This window comes from Vicugna pacos, chromosome 24 (genome assembly GCF_048564905.1).
Source record: "Vicugna pacos chromosome 24, VicPac4, whole genome shotgun sequence".
Lineage (NCBI taxonomy): Eukaryota > Metazoa > Chordata > Mammalia > Artiodactyla > Camelidae > Vicugna > Vicugna pacos.
In genome coordinates, this window is record NC_133010.1 from 26,750,731 (window position 1) to 26,766,123 (window position 15,393).

The following is a 15,393-nucleotide window of genomic DNA, read 5'->3' on the forward strand; positions in this document are numbered from 1 at the left end:
GAGAGAGCTTTCTGAGTGAGCCAGCAGCTTGTCTACAGAGTGGTGAGGGGACTCTTTCCACAGGTCCTGTTGTGAGGGGCCGGGGGGGTGGGAGGGAGCCTTGCAGAAGGACAGAGGGCTAGGGCCTTACGGTGCAGGGGAGGGGGCCCTCCAGGGTCTGCCTGAAGCTGCCTGCCCAGCATTCAGGGCAGGGAGGGCTTTGCCTGCGCACAAAAACGGGCCCAGGGCTCTGTTCACCCAGAAGACACATGTGGTCCCATTCAGATATCTTTTGGATCATAATGTAGTTTCCTTTTGTTGTTTGGTTTGTTTGTGTTTGTTTTTGAAGAATGCACATTTCCTGTGTTCAGGGTTGTCCAAACACCCCTGTGCACTGCCCTTTCCAGGTGAGCGTCCTTTGAAGGCACCCCCGGCCCTCACCTGCCCACCGCTCCCCCCTCCCACCCCAAGCAGAAGCTCTCGATAGCCTCACAGTGGGGTTTTGGGGAGCATTTTCTATTTTTTAGAGCTGAGAGCCTTTGGGAATCTTTCTCTTGGTGGGTTTACAGCCTTGAAGGCTTTGTTCTGAAGCAGAAAAATCCACCCTGGAAAAAAGAGCAAGCTTTTGGGAGTAATAAAAATTTAGGAGCTCAGATATGCCAAATGAAAAATGGGCTGTCTGGGAAAGGCGGGGTGGAGACCTCCACCTGTGGCTTGATGACATGACCCCGGGGGCACCTGGCATCACCTGTGTCCCAGCACGCACGCCACCCTGTCAAGGACAGGAGAGAATGTCTCTCCATGAAATGGTGTCTGCTCTGCCTTTGTCAGGTGGGTTAGTTAGCTGCTGTGTAGGAAGTCCAGAGAGAGGAGTCCCTGCCATCAGGAGTGAAGCCATTATATTTCTATGTAAATTTCATCCTGAAAATTACCAGCACCCGCCACTCCTCCCTGCAGTTCCTGCTGAAAGCGCTGCCTGGGGCGGGGGCGCGTTCCCTCAGCTGGGCTGCTTCTGCCGCCTCCACCCAGTGGCGCCAACGTGGGGTGTCCGTGAGGGGACAGTGTCCAAGGACGGTTTCTGCCGTCCACTCCCTTCCTGGACATGCATCCCTGCTGTTTCTCGCATCCAGCTGAAGGGAGCTCTCTGTCAGAAGGGCCACTGGGTACTTGCCCTCCGCCAGAGAAGGAACAACAGTGAGCACAGGCCCCAGCAGTAGGGGCACCTCGTCTCCTCCTTGCCCTCCTGCTTGCCCACAGGGTGAGTTCTGTCCCTGCCCGCGCGGGTGTCTGGCCTCACACTCTCTGTCTTTTCACCTCTCTGTTTCTCCCTCACCCTGAACCCACCTTCGGGCTACACGCCTTCCCTCATCCCCTCTCCTTGCAGGTGGTGAACGAACCTGGGGCTTACCTGACCCACCACACTCTCCCTTGGGCTTCTGGGTGCTCTGTTCTCTACAAGGTGCAGGGCAGGTCACAACTGTACATGTGTCTGGGGGGCCGTGACCACCCTGAACCCCAACTCTCCTCTTCAGTGTATCCCAAAGTCTCAGCTGAAGAAAAAGGAATTGGAAACTTTGCTTTGATCTCTGGTCAAATGATCTGTTGATCATCTGAGGTTTGGATCCCGATCTGATTCCTGTGCCTACTTTTCATTTGTTCGGAATCTGCAGGAAGACTGAAATTAATCATGGCTAAGTTTTACTGCGGATTTACTACGTGCCAGGAAAGCGAAGAGTTGGAGAATTTAGGTAAAATACACCACGTGACTGGCTGGTCAGTGGTGGAGCCACGCTCGCAAGAACTCAAAACGAAACAAGTGGGCCATTTCAAACTACAACCTCCTGCAGAGTGAAGGAAACTATCAGCGAAATGAGAAGGCAGACGAATGAACGGGAGAGGATGTCTGCAAATCGTGTATCTTAAAAGAGGTTAATATCCAACAATGTAAAGAACTCATCCAACTCAATAGCAGAAGACCAAACAATCCAATTTAAAAATGGGCAGAGGATCTGAATAAACACTTCCCACAGAAAGCATACTGATGGCCACCAGACACATGAAACAGTGCTCAGCATCACGAATCGTCAGGGAAACGCAAACTAAAACCACAGTGGGACACCGCCTCACGAGGGCTATCAGAATGGCTGTCATCAAAAGGACAACAAATAACAAGTGTTGGCGAGGATGTGGAGAAAAGGGACCCCTTGTGCCCTGTTGGTGGGAATGTAAATTGGTGCAGCAACTGTGGAAAACAGTGTGGAGATTCCTCAGAAAATTAAAAGTATATCTACCATTTGATCCCAGCAGTTCTGCTTCTGGGTATTTACCAAAAGGAAATAAAAACACTAACTTGAAAAGGTGTCTGCACCTCCGTGTTTGTAGCAGCACTATTTACAATAGCAAGACAGGGAAACAGCCTAAACGTCCTTGGGTGCGTGAGTGGATGGAGTGTGGGACACCTACGCAACGGACTGTACTCCACCACACTAGAGAGCACAACCCGCCTTTCCCGACAACACGGACGGACCCTGAGGGCATTATGCCAAGTGAGATAAGTCAGAGAAGGACAAATACTGTAGGAGCTCACTTATGTGTGGAATATAAAGAGGAAACAAAACTCATTTATATAGAGAACAGCTTGGTGGCTGCTAGAGGCTGGAGTGGCGGGTGGGTAAAATGAAGGGGGTCAAAAGGTACAGACTTGCAGTTATGAAACAAGTCCTAGGGATGGGATGTATAGTGTGGTGACCATAGTTAGTAGTATCTTTTTGCACATTTGGCAGCTGCTAACAGAGTAGATCTGAAAAGTTCTCATCACAAGGGAAGAAAAGTTCAGTAATTAGGGGAGGCGGAGGATGTTAGCTAGGTTATTACGGTGATCGTTTTGCAATATACACAGATACAGAACATTATGTTCTACACCAGAAACTAACACTACAGATGTCAGTTATACTTCAATTAAAAAAAAGGCTAAGCAATTTAACTTGAAAAAGTTCCGTAGGACAGAGAATCCAGGCAAAGGTAGGGAGTTGGAGAGAGAACCATAGATGGTCCAAGGGAAGCGGTCCTTGGGGCCCTCAGACAGGTGCCAGCCAGGTTGCCGTTCAACACGCCCGGCTGACCAACGCCAGCACTCACTGCTGCAAGAAGCAGTGATTCGTTGGACCGTACAGCTTGGACTTTCTGGGATAGCCCTGATTTCGATCCTTCTTTCTCACTGCCGGATGCTTCCACCGTGGCTCTAAAAATAGGGATGATGTAAGTGTAGAGATTCTGGAAGCTTGAATCATCAGTCCAGACTTTGAAAATGTCATTGTTCGAGGATAGAAATTCAGAAGTACAATTTCAGAAAATGGGTTTTTTTCCCCCCTCTCATTTCTCCTTTACCAGTGTATAAGAGAGAGGGAGCTAAGAGAGAAGAAGTGAATTAAAAACATTTTAGAAGATGCACCAGAGCATCTTAAATGCAGTGTTCATTTTCTCTCTCCAGCTCCTGTGGAGTCCAGTGGCCAGGCAGGGGCCCTGCCTGCAGCCAGGACTGTACGGGGCTGAGCAATCTGCTTTCCAGTGGCCATGGGGCAGCGCCTGGGGCCAGGGATCTCCTTCCCGTGGTAGATGAGGGTGTTTCTGACCTCACTGACCTGCAGAATGGGAAGTGATATTAAACTTTGCAAAACTCCGCCCAGAAAGTTCCTATAATGTGGGAAGTGTGGCTCCTCCACTCTGATCCCTGTGGGCTGAAGTGCTTGGAAGCACTTCTCTGTCCCACCAAGACTTCATTTGCAGAAGGGAAATGAATCCCGACCCTAGAGGGCTTTCCCAGCATTGCTGATGCCTGCCTTCTGGGAGCTCTTGTCTTGACGAAATGGAGGGAACGCTTTGGACAACTTGCCATGAAGGTGGATTTGGACAAGAAGTGCAGCCAGTCCGTGTGAGTTTCAGGCCAGGACTGGCGGTCCATCTTCTGGCTCCATCTCTTCAAGGGACTTGCTCAGGAAAGCCGGTCTCCTCCCCAGCAGTCAGGCCTCCTGTGGGAGTGTGCCTGACTGTGTGGGCTGGCCCGCCCTCTGGAAGGATTTGGTGGCCTCTTGAACAGGCAGAATCCTTCATGTTCACCGTGTCCTTTAGGCAGAACCGCGTGACTTCACATCTCTCTCCTCACTCAGCATCCCTCTGCTTCCCCAAAGGCTCCTCGCCACGGACAGCAGTGTCTTCCTCACCAGTGGAGCCAGTCTGAAATCCGGGCAGACTGGGCAAGGAAGGAGGGGCTAGAGAAGGAGAAGCTAGAGAATTTTTGCTTCTTCCCCCTGGTCCTTCTGCAATCTATTGCTACCAGCACCAGCTACCACCGAACAGCTTCCTGACTCCTGGAAAACCTCTGAGGATTTTCCTGTCCCCCCGCCCCCCAGAAGGTCCAGTCCCAGTTTAAGAAATCCTGGAGGGATTGGTGGAACTCTCACAGGTCTGCGGGACAAAGTAGGCAGGACCCACGTGAAATTTGTTCTCGCAGGAAAGCTTTGTGACAGCCTCTTTGGGAAGAGTCTTTGAGGAGAGCGCCTTTTCCTAGAAGGCCCGTTCTGGACAAAGCCACACAAAGGCGTACCTCAGGCCATAGGCCAAATCCTTCGTCAGGCAGCGATGTACAGTGGGAGCCTTTCAAGAGCACTCGATGAAAGCCACTGCTGTCCTCCCTGCAGGCTGTAGTCCAAGCAGGTGGAATCTAGTGTATTCCACACGGTGTGAGTGAGTCGGCAGTGAAGGCAGTTCCTCAGAGAACCTGCTGCAAGTACCTTAGATGATAACGGACTGTTTCTTCATACTAACATTTTATTGTTAAGGGGTCACTGCCAGCTGGCTGGGCTTCCTGCTTGAATGAGCACATGCTGTCATTCTGATTTCAAATGCTGCTTTTCTCTCTCTCTCTCTCTCTCTCTCTCTCTCTCTTTTTTTTTTTTTTTGAGAAAGCTCAGGCAGACACGCTCTCAACCAGTCACAGACCAGTCCTGGGTGGTGCTTAGCAGGTGGCGTTCATAAGTGGAAACGCTGGGCTCAGTGCCCAAGATCATACCAGAGGAGGGAAAAAAATGAAAACAGTTGTACCTTCCATGAAAATGTTCTCTCACACTCAGGATGCAGATGAAACTTAACTGAACTAAAATTTCAAATTAGACTTTTGAACTTTCCTAGATGGAAAAGACAAATGTCACATGAGATCATTCATTATTTGATTTTTTTTCCCCTGATGGTTCCTTATTTATGGGAAGGTGGTCTGTATGGTTTAGCTTGTGCCTGGGTAGTATAAATTTCTCAGTAGGGTTTCTTGCAGTGTTGGCTGGGGGACACAGTTGACCATTTAGAGGGCCAGCTGGTCTAAATTCTAAACTCTGAAGCATAGTATCTAGAGGCCCACAAAGGTTCTGAGATTTCTAGGGTTTGGATCTGTGGGTGTGGAGGCTGCTGAAGACCAGCATCCATCCATCCAAGTATTTGTTTATCAGAAGAGGGTTTTGAGGGATGTCTTTGAACTGGTGGTAGAAAAATATGTTCCACGGGAAGTTAAAAGTGACTCTCTTCCTGACAGTAAACAGCAGGACACGTTCATGAAAGGGATGGACTTCAAGGGATCAGGACAAAGATTCCCCAGCCAGCACAGCAGCTCGGCATATGGCTCACATGTTGAGCATTGAGACAAAAGCTGGCTTGAAGCTGAAACAGCCTTGTGATGTAGAAGCTGCTTGAGCATCAAAGAGTGTGACCCACGTGGGTCTCCCGTGGAGCCACCATATGATTGTGAAGAAGGAGGCGGAAAGGAACCAAGATGAGGTTATTCTCTCATCTTCAGCTGCTGCCTGAAAGATGGAGGACACACATGATCAGACGTTTGGCGGCTAGTGAAAGGGCTTACTACCAACTTCTTTGTCATGCTGACATACACTGTTTCATGTTAATTAAGTAATACCTGTGGCAAGATTGTATAAGAAATGGTGGGCAGAGAAATACTACCTGATTCAATTTAGTGTTTAATACAAGTAAATAGGTAGAGAACAAGGTAGATTATTCATACCATAGTGAATCATATAGCCTTTCACGTCTCCAGGATTTGGCATGAAGCTCATTCATTCAGTCAGCAAATATTTACTTCCAGCAGGGAAACTTTTCTCTGTGCTGTGTGGGGTACCTCATGCTACACCAGCAAGGCTGGTGCCAGGTGGAGAATGGCCAGAGGTTTCAGTGACCACTCTGGAGCCTGGAAAGAAACATCAACTGGTGCCAGAGCGAAGCAGCCAGCCGGACGCAAGCCCCCCGTCCCTAGGGTTCTCTAGGCGCCCCTGCTCACATGCAGCTGCCCCAGCCGCTGTAGCCCACGGCACTGCAGAGCCAGCGGTCCAAGGGAGTGAAGGCTCTGTGTTCCTCCCGTGGGGTCCCAGACGGCTGCTCCTGCTCAGCCACTCGCTCTTCTCCGAGCAGCAGTTCACCCCCGGCTCTTCCCCTCGGCTGGTGCTGTCATTTCACTGCCTGGCTTTCCAGTCCTCTGGGCTCATCTGCTGATGAAGAGGATAAGCCCAGATGGAGAAGAGCTTGGAGAGGAAGGTGAGCAGAAAGTCTTTAAGGGTCAGGCCTGCCGCCACACGCCCGTCCTCTCACTTGCCACTGGTCAGAACTCAGTTGACCCAATCTCCAGGCTGCAGGAGATGCTGGGAGGTCTAGCTGTGGGCCGACAAGGAAGTGGGATGCACAGTCCATTTCTGGAAAGCTTACAGGGCGCCAGGTGCGGTGCCAAGGGTGGTGGGTTTGATTGGCATCCACGGTGTGCAGAGAGCATCAGATAGCTGTCTGGGTCACAGGTATGGAGGTCAGGGGCCCTCTGTACCCCGCACTCTGACCACAGCCTCGTCAGAGACTAGGTGGGAGCTCCGGGGCACAGCCTCTGCAGTGAGCATCTGGGGGACGAGGAGCGCTGTGGGGCCTTAGGTAAGGTTCTTCTCAAATTGTACAGATAGGTTAAATGAACAGAAAAGTCTCTCTGAAGACCCCCCCCCAAAGTCCCGTCACAGCCCTCTCTAATGACATCTTCATCTAGAACCCGATTGGGCATTTCTTCCTTTATCTCCTGCCTCGTGTAGACGCATAAATTTCAGTTTCCTCTTCACTGACGACGGAGAACAGCTGCTGCCTTTTCAACATACTGGCGTGATGGAAGATTGACGTTTATGAAGTTTCGCCTTTTTCCCCTGCTCCATCTGCCTCATCTCTCCTCTAGGGCCCCAGTCCGGAGCTGACAGCACTTCCCAGACGGTCTCAGTCCACTTTCCATCCTGCCAGGGAACCGATGGTTGGACACAGAGTGAGCCCGAGGGCCCAGAGCCGCCCCTGCCTCTGTGACCTTGCACGCGTGCCTGCGTCTTCTGAGCTTGAGTGTCCTCTGAAAGAGATGGAGTAGGATAATTCATCTCTAAATTTCTTCAACACTTAAGCTTCTTATGAATCCTAATAGTTTTGTTCTTTTTTTTAAAATTCTGGATTTCGAGCACACCAACCCCCAAAGAAAACAAATCTTTGTTACAGTTCTGAAGGGGCGTTAATCACTAGGTTTTGTATTTTCTGGACACCAGAATCTTGACTCTAATAATCAAGTGAGACTCATCCAGCTTAGATATCCATCCCGGATCCCCCAGAGTGTGTGTGTGTGTGTGTGTGTGTGCATGCGTGCGTGCGTGCGTGCGTGTGTACATGTGTAACTCAGGACCTTTCTCTTTTTCAGTTTTTTTTTTTTGGAAAGGGAAATGTAGTTACATGATTCAAAAGTATAACAAGTATAATAAAGCATAAAAAGGTACGGGCTGAGCAGCCTGCCTCCCACCCTCTTCTGTCTCCTCATCATCCCGCCCTGAAAGTAACCACTTCTGCTTGCTTCATATTCTGGTGTTCTGGTGTTTCTTGATATAAATATGAAGAAATACGTTCTTGCCCTCCCCTAGTTCTTATTATAGCATCTGCACCTTCCCTTTTTTAAAATTTAGTTTTATTTTTGTATTGAGATAGAATTGACATATATTCGTTTCAGGTGTGCAACATAATGATTTGATATTTATGTACATTGTGAAATGAATACACAGTGTCTAGTTAATATCTGTCACCTCACACAAAGTTACAAATTTTTCCTTGCAATGTGATCTTTTAAGGTCTACTCTTAGCAGCTTTCGAACGTGCAGTACAGTCAGTGATAGCACCGTGCATGCACAGCACTGAAGGTCGTCACCGTCTGCACGTTACCTCCCGGGACTACTGTCTTGTAACTGGACGTTTGTACCTTTTGACCCCTTTGGCTGTATACCCACCCCGCCCCCACCCCTTTCCTTTCTTACTTCAGTCTCTGACTTCTTCCACACCTCTCTTTAGCCTGTGTCCCCATTGTTTTTCACAGCTGCGTAGTATTCCACTGTGTAGAGCCTCATAATTTATTTACTTCATCTCCTGCAGATGGACAGTTGGGGTGTCTCCAGTCCCTTGTCATTGCAAACAAGGCTGCAGTGAGTAACTCTATGAACATGTCACTTTGAACGTGTGCAGGTCTCTCTGTGGCGTGAATTCCCAGAAGTGGGATTGCTGGGTCAGAGAATATGTGCACTGGAAACTGCACTGGATGTTCCCATGCTGCCCTGCATGGGGTCATGTCACCCACACGTGTCCCCCCTCAGTAGACCAATGGCCTGGTTTTCCACGACCTCCCATGGAGTGGCTGTCAAATCTTTAGACATTTGCCAGCCTGATAAGTGAGGAATGGTTATTTGGGACAGTTTGGATTTTATTTTCCTGCATTAGGAATGATGAGCTCAGGGCCCTTCAAAGGCAGCAGAAGGATATGTCAGGAGTAATGGAGTCACACCCTGGTAGGAGCTATATTTGCTTCTCTGCTTCCTCTGTAAATGAGTTCTCAGCCTGGCTACACACTGCTGTCCCCTGGGGAGCTTAACATGCCAGGGCCTGGGTCTCATCCCAGAACGTGAAGGCAGAGCCCTGGGAATTCAGCTGAAGTTCTCTGTGTTGCGGATCTGTGTGTCTTTGTCCAGGAGTGCCCTCTGTGGCACCTGGGACCAGCTCTGTCTTCTCCTTTTCCTTAGCCATATGGGGACCTTCTAGGACTTTTTTTTTTTGATAGCAAACGTTGCTTCCTGATGAGGAAGGAAGCTGCAGACAGACTCTCTGCTGTGTGATGGCTCACAACAAGCCCCACATAGCTTCACGAAGCCCCGGCCTTGGAGGTGGGCTGTTCCTCCCTCCTGCCCCGTGCCTGCGGGCTCTGCAGACCCTTCCAGCAACAGGGATGGAAGGCCAGCTCACATTCACGGCTATGCTTTTGCCCTCCTGGGATGTATCTGGCTTTGCTCCAGTAGACCTGCTCTGGGTTTTCAGAGACTAAAGTATATTCCAACTGCAAATCATTTCTATTGATAGCATGGATATATTAATATAAATGAACAGGTGTTTTGATATATCATAGAAATAAAATTGTGAAACTTTCTGCTGCACCGATTTCAAAAGTATCTCCTATAAATGACAATGTAACCTAGGAATTTGGCAAAGTGATGAAATCTTGGCTACGTCTCTGCTACATCTTTCAAAGTTTGCTGGTTGGAGTGGCTAAGGTTCTGTCCTTTGAATGCCACGGAACCGTCCAGACGGGGTTGCATGGTGCATAGGCTGCAAAGGATACCCTTCTCCCCGGCCCTGTAGAAGGAGCAGTTCGCTCCTTCCTCCTTCCAGCAGGGGAAGTGATGGGTCTGCGTGAAGGAGGTTCTCCTCAGGGTGGGGGGGGGTGGGGGGGTTGTGCCTTCAGGGTGAGAGGAGCTGCTCTTGGGGTCAGAGGGGTCCCCTCACAGGTCCCCTCAGTCGGTTGCACAAGAGCCAGGAAGAGTATGGAGTTTCCAGACAGCGCTTCCTAACTGCATGGGCCCTGAGTCCTTCCAACTGCAGCCACTGGGAGGAAGAGTTCTTTGATGGCGAGGACCGGTGCTCACCTGTGTGCCCGGTGACTCCCTCTGGAGGGCACGTGCTGAGGTAAAGCAGAGACAGTGCATTTATCAGTGCACTCTGGAGAGCAGATGAGAACTAGGTTGGCCAACAACCGATCGTTTTCCGTTCTTTTTCTAATGTATTAATGACGTGAAAACTTTGTTTCTGACCCCTTCCATGGCTTGGAAAAGTGGCATGAAGAGTTTGAAAATGAGCAGAACTCTGAGTTGCACTGTCTTCAAAGTCATAGACTCCTGCGAGAGCAGTGACAGCCTCACCTCCTCTCCTGGTTCTCACTCACAAAGATCTGTCCCTCCCTCACCGATGGCACTAAGGAGTCAGATAAATGTGGGGAACTCAGCCTGGGAGCAGGGTTCTTCTGGCCTTCAGGCCAGTTTCCTTTCAACCAAAGACACCACGAATGAGTCCCGCCCATTTCAGCTGGCTGCACTGCGCATTTAGATGTGTCTTAACGAACAGGGAGTACGTGAAGTTGTATCTGAGAGTCACGCCAAAAAAAAGAGGAAAGACTCTTTAAAGCAGCATTTTTGAAGCAATGAAGCACAGTTTACTTCCTGTCACGAAAGTCCCCAAAAACAAGCCGTCTGAGAAATCATCAGTGCGCCTCCCCACACAGATAGACTCCTGTTCTCTGTGAGGTTTGGGAAAGAAAACGCCAGACAAGTAGTTGTTCAGCATCATGAATTCGAAACCCTTGCACTGAGTGGATTTCCAGTGTCTTCCCCGGTTGTCTGGGCGCCCGCAGTGCCCAGACCAGACGCTTGCCTGGTTTTCTTTGGGTAGCACCTGGAAAAATCAAGGTTTCTTTTCTCTTTCTGGCCTCTTCCTGACCTCTCTTCTCCCCACTGCTCCTTATCCCATGGCAAACCTGTCATTCCGGGTGATTACTTAGTGGTACCAGGCACTGACACTGCGCCCTCCCCCAGCGCGTCTCCCCTTCTCCATGCCTGTGAGACACAGGCAGGCGGCATTTCTCAGGAAAGAGGGAAAATTAGAATCCAGAGAAATACGCTGCATGGTGACCCGGCTTTCGGAAGGTGCCAGAGCCCCTTCCCGCCTCCAGGGTTTCCCTTTCCTGGTCCCCGGGGAAAGGTGCAATTTTTCTGCATCTCATTCCAGACTCATGAAGGTTCTCATTATCTTTCCAACATGGAACCTCAGCATTCAAAATTACTCGTTTCAGGAGGAAAATGAAAAGAGAGAGAAGCCTCCGTCAACTGAAATAATTAGAGGAACAGAATCCCAAACTGCGCCGTCTGGCCCTCCCCTTGAGGGCGAGGTTGGGCCCTGGGGTGGGGGTTGCACTCAGAACTCCCCCTGGTTCTGGGCAGGCCCTGCCTGCCCCCGACTGCGCCGGCTGCCCGGGGGAGAGCCCTCTTTCCTCAGCAGTCCTGATGGGAAAGGCTCAGAAACGTCTGCTGGAAGCTGCCGATGCCGGCGCTTTTCAGCTTCGCCTGTCTCCCATCTCCTCAGGAGCGAGCCCCAGCGGTCATGCACTTGGTACTTGGCCCTGAAGTCTCAGCCGGGTCCCACTCCAGGACTGCAAGCTGCTGTCGGCCAAAGATGTTTGTCCAGCGTTTCCATTAACCTGAATTTCACAGAACCAGCGTGCCAATAGGTTTACAGATGAAATGTCTTTGTAGAGATAGTTGTCCTTACAAGTGGGAGAATGCTGGCCCTACACCCAGCCCAGCAGAACCCCCGCCAGGCCCGTGTAGAGGCCAAGCACAGTGAGTTCAATATGGCCTAGTGGCCAAACAGGTGTTATTTGGTCCAGAATGATCACAGTCCTTGCTGTTTGTCTCATTGGTGTGCACCTGACCTCATTTACCTTACTCTTTTTTTTTTTAATGGAAGTGTAGTTGATTTACAATGTGTTAATTTCCAGGGTACAGCACAGTAATTCAGTTATATATACATGTATGTTCCTTTTTATGCTCTTTTTCATTATGGGTTAATATAAGATATTGAACATAGTTCTCTGTCCTGTACAGTAAGACCTTGTTGTTTATCTATTTTATATATAGTAGTTAGTATCTGCAGATCCCAAACTCCCAATGTATCCCTCCCCATCCCTTGTCCCCCTCAGTAACCATAAGTTTGTTTTCTATGTCTGTGAATCTGCATCTGTTTTGTAAAAGTTCATTTGTGACCTTTTTTAAAAGATTCCGCATATGAGTGATATCACATGGTATTTTTTTTTCTCTTTCTGACTTACTTCACTTAGAATGACGATTTCCAGGTCCATCCATGTTACTGTAAATGGCATTATTATTTTTATGGCTGAGTCGTATTCCCTTGTATAAATATACCACAGCTTCCTTATGCATTCATCTGTCCACGGACATTTAAGTTGCTTCCATGTGTTGGCTATTGTAAACAGTGCTGCTGTGAACATTGGGGTGCAGATGTCATTTTGAATTAGCGTTTCCTCCAGATAAATGCCCAGGAGTGGATTGCTGGACGATAGGGTAAGTCTAGTTTTAGTTTTTTTTTTAATTCTCTTTGGAAGCCTCTTTCCTGAGGGATCCGTCAGTGAGAAAGAAAAGCTGGTTTCATGTACAGGAACTGCAGGAGGTAAGCGGCCCTCTGGTCTCCCTGGTGATGCTCCAGGCAGGCGGGAAGCCCTAAGGACTGAGCCTGCACAGGACAGGGCCCTGGGACACTGGAGGCTGGAAAAGAGGAGCAGGGCTGAGACCTCCCAGGGAGGCCAGCCCCCTAGGGCCCCACCACAGGGATGCACAGACAGTGAGGACAGGAGGCCCCCATGACATTTTGGTTGGAGACCAGAATTTGGATTTATATCACTGCCGTGAAAGGAGCTGAAGTTTTCATTTACGAAGTAAAATTCAGACCCAACTGCCTGCTCCGGGCTGGCCGAGGACGTGATGTCTGTCAGGACAGAGCTGGGGGTGCAGGTCCTTCTCATACTGGCCCTGGGTTCTCGGCCTGCAGCTCAGGAGGCATGTGCGGGTAGTGAGGGCGCCGAGAGCGTGGGGACGCCCAGAAGGCGCGGCTAGAACAGAAGACAGTGCACGGCTCTCCAGCAGTGAGGCTGAGTGTTTGCGGGGCTTGTGTTCCAGGTTGTGGGGGGCAGGGTACTGCCGGTCCCGGGTCGTGATGTAAAAGGGAGTTCTTGCTAGGGCTCAAGGTCAGACAGGATGGGAATGTCACTGGGTTGGCTGTGGGCTCCCCACTGGAGATGGCTGGAATGGTCTTTAATCGCATGCAAATCTCGAGTGCCGGGTTTTAAAATATCAACAGACGTGCGCTGGTCTTGTACCACATCCCTCTGTACCCACCTTGAGCAAAAACGGAGAGAAGGCTCTGATGCTCAGAGCTCTGCTGTCCACGAAGATAGGAGCGGCTGACGGTTCTGAGCAGGGACATGGGCCAGGGTCCCAGAGCCGCGCCTGGGGGAAGCCGCCTTCTGTGGAGAGTGGGGAGGGCTCCTCCTTTGTTTTCTCAAGGACAGGACTATTTCTGGTTGTCAGTCACCTGCTCTCCGACCTGTCCTTGAGCACATTACTCCAAATGCTGGAATGCCCAAACTTTTTTCAAACTCTTTCAGACTTCCACTTTTTATTCACTGTGAGCATTTTTTTTCAACAAAATGCTGGAATAAAATCGCCTCGGTTCCAGGCATCAAGATAAGCAGTCCTCCATCCCGGACTCAAACAAGTCAATCTGCACAGCACGAAAGTAGCTTCGTGCGTGGAACCCTGGATGGGAGGCAGTGGTGGGCCCAGCCCCCACCTCAGCACCCTCCCTGTGTGTCCTCCCTGGTTGGTCATTGTCCCTCCTGGGACTCCTTGTCCAAGCCACAGACTGAAGGGGTGGGTCTACTCCAGACCATCTGAAGTTGCACCCCCCCAGCTCTGGTCAGGGGAACTCCTCTCTCTGTGGCCAGGGGCGGCAGGCCCCGTCTACTCTTTTCTCTCTTGCATTTCTCCTTGAGTGTGCTTGAAAACACAGGCTTACTTCTGTCCTGGGAGCAAGATAAACTTCTGACGGCTGATATTAATATACACCTAATTGGTACACATCGAGGCCATATGTACTGCTTTGAGGGTTGAATAAATGCCAGGATTGATTTAACTGGGTTATTTGGAATGGGGGAGGTTGTCTGTATTTACCAGTTATTTAGTATTGATAGAATAACTTTTCTCCCCAAAACGTAAACCATTTTTTCAACCAGCACTTCCATTGCCTCTAATTCACTTAGTCCCATTCAATATAGACACACCCCAAGGCTCTTGAGTCTAAGATATGAAAAGATGAGAACTTAGTAAATGTCACAGAATGGCACTGAATGGGGGGCTGGTGACCCCCGCACCCCTGTTTGTCTCTGACCTGGGTGCTGGGAGATGTGTGTTGAGTGAATATTACAGTTTTCCTATCCATCTGAAAGGACCGGTGGTGCTGACGGAACCTGCCCAACTTCCCCTTATGACCCGACTAATGAGGCCTGTTGTGCATGAACATATCTGAATCCATTTTGAATCTATTTACAGTTTCCTTTGCCCCGTGTGTTCACAGCCTATTGTAATGAACGGTGCTTCCTTCTGCTTTTCACCAGGACGACCTCCCTCAAACTCTGCAGGGTCTCTGTCCTTTAGCTTGGAGTTCCTGGAGCACACAGAGCAGGGCCCTTCCCTGAAACCTCCACCCTGCTGTCTCAGAGCCGCTGCGTTCCAGGCAGAAGCATCCATCCCCGAAGCGGAAGCCACCCCCTCCGTGGGACCAGGGACATTTGCTCACGCGTCCCTCTCTGGGCTTTTTGTTAAATGTTCTCCTTGATCCTTATAGGCAGAATTATTCACAGCATTCTAGAGACAGGCCACAGTTCTGTTGAGATTCACTGTATCAGAAGAATAACTTCCTGTGACCCAGAGTAATGTCCGGGTTATCAATAAAAAGTCATTCCGATTATACACAGACCAAAACACCCTGCAGCAGCTGGGGCATGCGTCTGTCCACATTAGCAGAGTAGCTCATGGAGGACGTGCCGTAAATCTACTCAAAGAGGGGTCCCTGCTTACAACAACCACACGTGCTAGCTGGAGGATTTATATATACACACACTCCAGAAAAAAAGTCGTGAGCAAGGCAGTAAATGTCTGCATAGTGGCATAATTGTGGAAGAGTGAGAAAACCAGGCTGTAACTTCATGAAATTCAAAAAACTTTGAAAGAAATTCTCAGAAGTTTTGGAGAAGAAAATGTCATGAGCTTCATGAAGGGGGCAGGGTTTTAAGTAGATCTTAAAAGGTATAGGAGAATTTAAGTCAACGATAAGAAATCAGAGAAGGAATTTGTGAGGTATTACCTGATCTTCCCTGCAACGCTTGGAGGTGGGAGTGATCAGTTCCTCTGGTCA

The 15,393-nt window shown here is 49.6% G+C and overlaps 1 long non-coding RNA gene across 2 annotated transcripts in view; it reads left to right on the top strand.

Moving 5' to 3' along the window:
- LOC116285324 (uncharacterized) overlaps window positions 1–15,393 on the top strand; it is a 109,522-nt gene that overhangs the window by 75,399 nt on the left and 18,730 nt on the right. The window contains exon 3 of one of the 2 annotated variants that reach the window (XR_012063935.1): window positions 14,594–15,013. The exons of the other annotated variant lie outside the window; for it this stretch is intronic. This is a non-coding gene — a long non-coding RNA (uncharacterized lncRNA). Of the gene's footprint in view, window positions 1–14,593; window positions 15,014–15,393 lie in introns of those variants that run through there. 2 annotated transcript variants of the gene reach the window in all.